The following is a 9,460-nucleotide window of genomic DNA, read 5'->3' as shown; positions in this document are numbered from 1 at the left end:
CAACTGCCAACATCTTGTATCAATATTTTTTGACATAGAGAAGGCTTACGACACAACATGGAGGTATGGCGTTTTGCGAGACCTCCATACATATGGGTTATGTGGCCATCTACCCATGTTTATTAAAAAATTTTAATGGACAGGAGATTCCAAGTTCGTGTGGGTTCGACACTTTCCCGTTCTTTTGTACAGGAACTTGGAGTCCCTCAAGGCTGTATATTGAGTGTTACACTCTTCAGTATAAAGATAAATGCCATCACTGAACAACTCCCTCTCACTGTTGCGAATGGGCTGTATGTCGACGACTTTCACATCTCATGTCAGTCGTCAAACATGAGATATATTGAGCGGCAACTACAAACCGCCCTCAATTGTGTACGGAAGTGGACTCTGGCGAACAGCTTTAATTTCTCTCTCTCCAAAACTGTATGCATGCACTTTTGCCGTCGACGGGGTATTCACCCTGATCCTGAACTTCATATCGGTGAAGTTTTGCTGCCAGTGGTCCCGGAGACCAAGTTCTTAGGGCTTATCTTTGATCGTAAACTGACCTTTATACCACACTTAAAGCAGCTTCGGGTCAAATGCACAAGAGCACTGAACATCCTCCGTGTTCTCTCTTCTACCAATTGGGGGGGCAGATCGCTGTTCAATGTTAAAGGTATATCGTGCTCTTATTAGATCGAAACTCGATTATGGATTAATGGTCTATGGCTCTGCCAGACCCTCGGCCTTAAAGATGCTGGACCCCATTCATCACCAAGGACTTCGACTCTGCACTGGGGCTTTCCGTACCTCTCCAGTTCAAAGTATATACATTGAATCTCATGAACCTTTTCTACACCTTCGCCGTTTGCAACTATCTTTACAATATACTTCGAAACTTCATTCCTTACCAAAGTATCCCACCTGGAAATGTGTTTTCCTTCCTCAGTGGGCAGTACTTTTTTCAGAACAGGCGATCTGTCATTGGTCCGTTTGGCCTTCGCATCCGGGTGCAATTGGATGAATTGGGTCTGTCCTTGGATAACATTGCAGATTCCACAGGTCGGCCCATCCCACCATGGCTTATTACAGCCCCCAAATGTGACCTTTCTTTCAGTCATCTAAAAAAGGCAGATAATCCATATTGGAAGTACCGTCTTTTATTCAATGAATATCTTTCAAACAATCATTCAGTTCCCATTTATACAGATGGTTCCAAATCAGGTAATTTAGTGGGCTCTGCTATGGTTTGCTATGGGTCAGTAGTTGCGTGCAGAATCCCTTCTACAGCTTCTGTGTTCACTGCTGAACTGTATGCCATATCTCTTGCCCTGGATCATATTGCAGCTGAGCAGTACTCCAACTGCACTATTTATACTGATTCGCTTAGTTCTATACTTGCCTTGGAATCGCTACACGTTAGCTCACATCCTATTCTCGCTGATATTCGAAACCGACTGGCCCATTTCTCATTAGAAGCTACTTCAATCCAGTTTTTCTGGATACCAGGCCATGTTGGTATTCGCGGGAACGAGCTTGCAGACATGGCAGCTAAATATGTCTGCTTCAGCACCATCACTCCTATGCCTATTCCGTACATGGACGATGGTGTTGTCTTCAAGGCTCGGCTCCGTGCCAGCTGGCAGTCCACTTGGAGTGAGCAACGTGACAACAAACTTTTTCAACTCAAACCCAAAATTGGACTTTGGCCATCTAGCTTCCGTAAAGTTCGAAAGGAGGAAGTTGTTCTCACTAGGCTACGCATTGGTCACAGATTTTTAACTCATCATTTTCTTTTATCTGGAACTGATGCACCAATGTGTAGTTTGTGTAACACTCAAATCACTATCAGCCACGTTTTACTTTCTTGCCATCGTTACAATTCTCAACGACAGCAATATTTTAAACATATTTTTTCCCAGGGTCAATCTGTAACATTGGACAGAGTTATTGGTGATGGTGACTCTGTCCACTTTGATAATGTTTTTAATTTTTTAATGGCCATTAATCTTTTTAATCTCATTTAAGTGTTTGATATTTATTCATTACACCGTTTTAATTGCAGTTCCTTTTCAGTCTCAATCTCTCTAGTTCAATTTGACATTGTAAAATGGCCAGAATATTAAATAACTCAACACCAGGACTGGATTGGCCAACTTCAGGTGACTAACGCTACTGTTTGAACTATCGGTTTGAAATACTCGTTAGTCGTCCTGGCGAGTTGTTATTATACTTTTGCTGCATATCATTTCACACTTTTACTACTTAACTTTTTAGTACTGGCCATATTGACTCAAAACCCGGAACCAGGACTGGAAAGACCAACTTCAGGTGACTGACGGTGGTTTTTATACTTACCTGTTAGTCTTCCTGGCGGGTTACGATCATTATCATTCGGCTACAGGTAGTTCTTTACAACTTTGTTGACTGGATGTCAACATTGGTTTTTACGCTATTTTCTGTTTTAATTGCCCTTTTGCTTTTATCTTCAATTACTTTTACAAATTTTACTCCATTTACTTGACTTTTATCTTTTTACTGGACATTTGGCTACTCATTATTACGATTTTGCGGAGTGTCTTTTAAAACTTTTATTCTTTTATTCTTTTACATTTTGATAATAGCTGCTATGACACATAACCCAGAACCAGGACTGGAAAGGCCAACTTCAGGTGATTGACGGTGGTTCTTGAACTTACCCGTTAGTATTCCTGGCGGGTTATGATCATTACCATTTTGCTGGAGTAAATATTTTACAACTTTGAAGACTGGATGTCAACATTGGTTTTTATGCCATTTTATGTTTTAATTGCTGTTTTGTTTATACCTTCATTTACTTTTACAAATTTTACTCAATTTACTTGACTTTATCTTTTTACTGGACATTTGGCTACTCATTGTTACAATTTTGCTATGTATCTTTTAAAATTCTATTCTTTTACATTTTGATACTGGTTGCTATGACACATAACCCGGAACCAGGACTGGAAAGACCAACTTCAGGTGACTGACGGTGGTTCTTGAACTTACCTGTTAGTCTTCCTGGTGGGTTATGATCAATACCTTACAACTTCTTATACTCTGCCTTCTATCTTAACATTGTAGACTAGGTGTCAACATTGGTTTTATACTTTTTTGTTTTACCTTCATTTCCATTTATGTCTATTACTACATTTATTTATTTATTTTTTTTTACATTTTACCGAATGTCTGGCGCAGATAGCCTCGCTACTTTGTGCCATAAAACACTAAATCAATCAATCAATCAACGGTCCTATTTTGTGTGTGTTGTTTTTGAAGAATTAATATTAGCCATCTTTATATTTACTCCTTTTGAAAAGGTTTTCCTACTTGTTTTTTACAATGCAATTTAACATTTATTTTTATCTGTATTGGCTAGTAATTCCTGCTTCGCCTGCTCTTGAGCCTTTTAAAGGAACACCCAATTTCTGTAATAAAGCTAACTACAAGGGGTAATTATAACCTTATTTGCACTATAGTTATTATTTTGAATTTTTTGATTACTACTAATTATGAATAATACTTAAAAGTGGCCACTGTGCTTGAAACAATTTCACCTAAGTAAAATTATTTGACCCCAATGTTTTGGTTTTAAGTTGCCATGTAATAAAGTAGTAGAGGCAAGAAGAGCATGAAATTCAAAGTTTTTACAATGATGTATACAGACATTCCCAGAACTTGTGACTCAGCTATTGAATAGATGTTGTTATAAAACATAACACTGTATAGTGATTTTAGGTTCTAATGACATACTGAATTGTTGTTGTTTTGAATTAAGCACAAAGCTACACAATGGGCTATCTGTGCTCTGCCCACCACGGGTATCGAAACCCGGCTTTTAGCGTTGTAAGTCCGCAGACGTACCGCTGAGCCACTGGGGGCCTTACTGAATTAAAGAGATATTTGTTCTCTGCTGGGACAGCAGTAATTCAACAGATTTACAGTGCTAAAATCAGAGATTCAGCGTGGACACAGCGTGTAGCCCGATATGGTTTTTTTTTACTATAACAAAAAACATACATACCCATATGACGAGATATTTAAAATATTTTGATAAACAATCCTGAGTCGCCATCCCTACATGGGCAGTGCTACTACTTGCCTGGTACAGTCCTTACGAATTTCTTATATGATTACTGTATTAAGAATTTTCAACACAAGACGGCTGTAAAAAAATGGTATAGCTAATTATAAGTTTGTTTTGGAATTTCGCACAAAGCTACACGAAGGCTATCTGCACTAGCTGCCCCTACTTTAGCAGTATAAGAGTAGAGGGAAGGCAGCTAGTTGTCAGCACCCACCGTCAACTCTTGGGCTACTCTTTCACAAACGAATAGTGGGATTGACCCTCACTTTATAACGCCCTCACGGCTGAAAGGGCGAGCATGTTTGGTAGACGGGGATTCGAACCCTCGACCCTCGGATTATGAGTAGAACACCTTAACCCGCCGGGCTAGCTAATTATAAGACTAACCAATAGAGATAATTACATTTATAGTGAAAATTGTACCTTCTCAATTGATTATATTATTTCATATGTAAGACATTACTTTTTATCAAATGTGTCTCTGGTTCATTTGTAAAATGGGTTATAAAAATCTTAGAAACAAACACTTCTGTAAAGTACACAGTTTCATATTCACCAACCAAATATTTTGATTGGTAAAAATAAGATTTTTCAATTTTCCTAAGAGTCTAAGGTGGCCCAATGATTACTGTATGTGAATGTAGATCGTGTAACAGATAAGAAGACATAAACACAGAGGTCAGTGACAAAGGCCATTCACGTCCTCTACGCATCAGTATTCAACATAATAAAGACGAGTCTGTTTGCAAAAGTGACGCAAATCACGTTTAAGAAAGTTGTTTCCGTGACATGTCTCTTCAGTCATCTCAAGCGGGTGGAGAAAGAAATGGGGACCTGACATGGACTGGTATTTAGGAAACTCGAATTGTAATTTGCAGGTCACGGGTTCTATTCTCCGTCACTGAACATGCTCAACCTTTCAGTAATGAGGGCGTTAAAACTTCATGGTCAATTCAATTATTCGTTAGTAAAATAGTTGGCGATGAGTGGTGTTAATTAGCTGCTTTCCTTCTAGGCTATCACTGATAAATAAGGACAACTAACACAGATAAACCTCATGTAGCTTTTGTGCAGAATTCAAAACAAATAGATGCCTGGGTAATCGTGGTATTCTATAAGAAGACGTCATTTAAATCACCAAATGTAGCGCTTGTGGATTTTTTTGCAATCAGAATGTCTGTTTTGTTTTTGGATTTCGCGCAAAGCTACACGAGAGCTATCTGCGCAAGTCGTCCCTAATTAAGCAGTGTAAGACAAGAGGGAAGGGAACTAGTCATCACCACCCACTGCTAACTACTCTTCTTTTGACCAACGAATAGTGGGATTGACCGTCACGTCATAATGTCCCCACGGCTGAAAGGGCGAGCATATTGGTGCGACTGGGATTCGAACCCGCGACCCTCAGATTACGAGTCGAGCGTCTTAACCATTTGACCATGCCGGGCCCATCAAAATGTTAAAACTGTCACTGGGAAGCCGTTGTCCTTGTACACTAGATTAATTATAGAGGAATGTTGAGATTTTGGCATGATGACAAAACCTTTTCAATTGAAACTATGCTGTAGGGCCACTGTCAAGATGTGTGATGGTCAGATAGAATACAAACAGACGTGGTAATATAGACTGAAACAACAAGGCAAGACTCCGAAAAAGTTTCGATACAATATATTCAACCCTCTGTACGTACCTACAACCCTTGGAAGGTGCAAAAAGGAATCTGCCCACTACGGATATCGAAACAACCCAGTTTCTGGTGTTGTAAGTCAGCAGAAATACCACTTTGATACTGGATGGGAAAGGTTTAGACTTAGTATGATTCTTGTACTTCATGTGTAATACATGTTCAGTAAGAGTAAATAACCACTACAGAATTAAGCTCTTTAGCTAAATGTTAGGTTTAGAGTTTAAGCTAGGAGTCGTTGATAGATTGGTAGTTGCGTTATTTAACACTAATATAGGCATGAAGGCACAAGGGGAAGCACTTGTCCCCATCTGTTAAATGAGAAACAATTCGTTAATAATCTATAATCACTAATTGCAGATGGAGGGTTGCATATATTTTAAGAAGACAACAAATAACTACAAAGTTAAGGACGTTGAACCTCTATTTTATGCAATCAATCTATTCAGATTTTCCTCATGTGAAGTACAGTATTTCATGATATAAATTTGTGATAGTTTGATAATTTCAAGGCTAAAACTAACTTATAGCTTCCTAATCTCTGTAAAAAAAATAAGAGTTTGCTGATTAAGTACGTGAGAGAATGAATGTAGTAGTTTGTCCTAGGAGGATTAAATTAAAATTATATTTTGCTAGAGAAAAGAAACCAAAGAACACATGTGATCGTCCAGATGTTAGGACTATTGCAAATAATAAATTAAAAAGCGAAAATAAATAATTGAGTAAACTACGTTTAGTTAAAGATAATTGCACAATCACAAGAAACTCAGAAATAAAAGGTTAAAACTTCGCTAGTAAATATTAACATTTCCAGCTTGAACCTAATTTTTTCCATGGGCTTGAAAAGCGAAACAAGATCTGATTTTAAATTACCAAATCAACGTAGCAGTTGTAATATAGCCCTTAATATATAAGGTAAAACAGTGCATAATGCAACTGTTCCACGAAACATTGGATATTTTCCTTTAATGGTTTGAACTGGTTTTAGTATTGTCTAAACAAAATTTAGAACAATTCAAAAACTTGGAAGAAATGGAACATACATTATAGGTTAATAACGTGTATACAGAAATAATATGCTGTTGTCGTTTCAATAAACTCCGATAAAAGGCTGAAATTGTGGGTTGATGCTAAATGTCTGGACAAGTTTAGTGTTTTCTTTGCTTCAATGGTTAGAAGAGGATGCCAACATCCAACACTGAAATATAGAACCTAAAATTAAATATAGTTTGATTGAATTTGTTTTACCACAACTTTTGATAAAGAAAAATATGTATATATTATTTTTAACTGAATAATAAAGCAGTTTGCTAACGTGGAAATTATTTTGTTGCTGTTTTTTGCATGTTCGGTCAGAGTCGTTATTTTCCTTTGTATAGAGTTAGTTAACTAGTAATTTTTCTAAGCAGCTATGGTAATGGAAAAGATAATCTAATTCAACCTTTCTACAACTAGCAAAGAATATATATTCATTTAGACATATTCAGATAACTTTTTACTTCAAAGTGTACAAGCAGGTATTCTGTATGTAGTAAACACCACCATTATGTAAATTAGATGTGAGAAAATCGCAAACTTGTACTAATAGTCATATTTTTCCATAAGACATATATTTATTTCGTGTCATACTTTCCTATAATAAGATAACATTCATTTTAGTCGTCGTACAAGTCAGTATGCCCACTACCTGTGGCGTAGTAGTATGTCTGAGTGCTTATAACGCTAGAATTTGGGTTTGATACCTGTTCTATGTTCGGCACAGATAGCCCATCAAATAATTCACTATGATTTGAAAGTTTACCTTCATTGAATGTGTTGTTTTTATTTTTAGAATTTTTGCACACGATTACGTAATGTCTGTCTGTTTACAACCATTCCTAATTTTGAATAAGACCAGAGGGAAAGCAACCAGTCAACGTTACCTACTACCGAGTCTTGGGCAACTTTTATCTAACTGAATAGCTAAATTTGAATGTCACTCTTAAAGTACAGTCATGAACCTAAAGTGCATGGCGTGTTCCTGCAGCAATGGGATACAAAATTGGAATTTTCAGATTCACGGTCCAGTCATGCTAACAACTAGATTCAGTTCATCTTAACCCTTGAATATGTTTAATGGGTTAGGGCACTGCGGTAATAATCTAAAGATTGTGAGTTCTGCATTGAAACCCTGGTCTGACTTAAGAATGTGGGATGATCATTGTTCGTGATCTTATTTTCGTTTCGTGCAGACATAAGAAGTATTTTCCTTTTTCCTCAGCAGTCGAAAGTATTTTTGAAGAACCTAAAAACTGAACAATGATAGGTAAATTGCCAGCATACCTTGATTGTGTAAGTAAAAAAATTATTTTTATTCTTTTATATATTTGTTGTTGAGTGTGTTTTTGTTGTTTTTTTTCTGCTTTCCACGATAAAAATAATATTATGCATAACCTTTCTGGTTTGTATGTAATTAAGCACAATGTTACACAATGATCTATCTGTTTTGTTTCCACCGCGGGTATCAAAACCAGGGTTTTCATCATTATAAGTCCCCAGTCTTATCGTTGAAACACTGGGAAAAATATTATGCTTCTGCTGTCTGTGCTTGATGTATACACCCACATACAATTAATCAACTTCTAAACATCATAATGTGCCCGGCATTGCCGAGCGCGTTAGGCGTGCAACTCGTAATCCGAGGGTCACGGGTTCGCATTCCAGTCGCGCTAAACATGCTCGCCCTTTCAGCCGTGGGGGCATTAAAATGTGACGGTCAATCCCACTATTCTTTGGTACAAGAGTAGCCCAAGAGTTGGCGGTGGGTGGTGATGACTAGCTGCCTTCCCTCTAGTCTTACTTGCAAAATTAGGGACGGCTCAGGTTTCTCCTCCTGGTTGGGGTTTGTGCAGTAGGCTAACAATCTGCTCACTTAAAAAACCAGCCTGTTAATGAATCCGCAAGCGATTGCGGCCCTATGTTCCTTCATGAAATCGAGTGGCATAATAATAATAATAATAATAAACATCATAATAGCAGAACAGGGAATTTTAGGTTTGTCAAAAAAAGTAAATAAGTTCGACTCGTTCAGCAATGAGAGAAAGCAACAGTTTCATTAAACGGAAGGAAAGACATACCTGTATTTTTACTTTCATGTATTTATATAGTTTTATTCTAAACTTACCATTTAGTCTGTATAGGTGTAGTTTTATTTTTTACTAACACATGGATGAGAATGCCAGTTTATTTTTCTATGTGCCTTTGTTCTAATCATTCTCTTGCATTTGCACCTATTCTGCCATGGATTATGTAGCTGTAATGTTGCTCTGGTTAACAGCTGGCATTATTCCATGGCAGTTCAAGTGATACCTCGAGGTTACGGCCTCCCCTATGTCTGAATGAGAAGGACAAATAAACGTGGTAAATGCTAGTTACTCTAGTTAAATTCGACATTTCCTGGGAAGTAAGGAATGTTGATTTAAATAAACAATTTGGTACATTAATTCAAATTTGAAATAACAGCCAGTAGTAGTGACAATCCCATGTTTATTAAAAATAAGTATGCACTTTATTCGTGAATTATTAGAGATTGTTCATCGAATTTTCTGCATTTGTGTTCAGTCGTTTTCTTTTTCACACCCACTTAAACTCAAAGCACTCAGAATTACTTCGTAATGAATGTCTTGTTGAAACTCTTGTTATCTTGT

This window comes from Tachypleus tridentatus, chromosome 13 (genome assembly GCF_004210375.1).
Source record: "Tachypleus tridentatus isolate NWPU-2018 chromosome 13, ASM421037v1, whole genome shotgun sequence".
Classification (NCBI taxonomy): domain Eukaryota; kingdom Metazoa; phylum Arthropoda; class Merostomata; order Xiphosura; family Limulidae; genus Tachypleus; species Tachypleus tridentatus.
The sequence above is the reverse complement of the archived record's forward strand: the minus strand, read 5'-3'. Positions refer to the sequence as shown.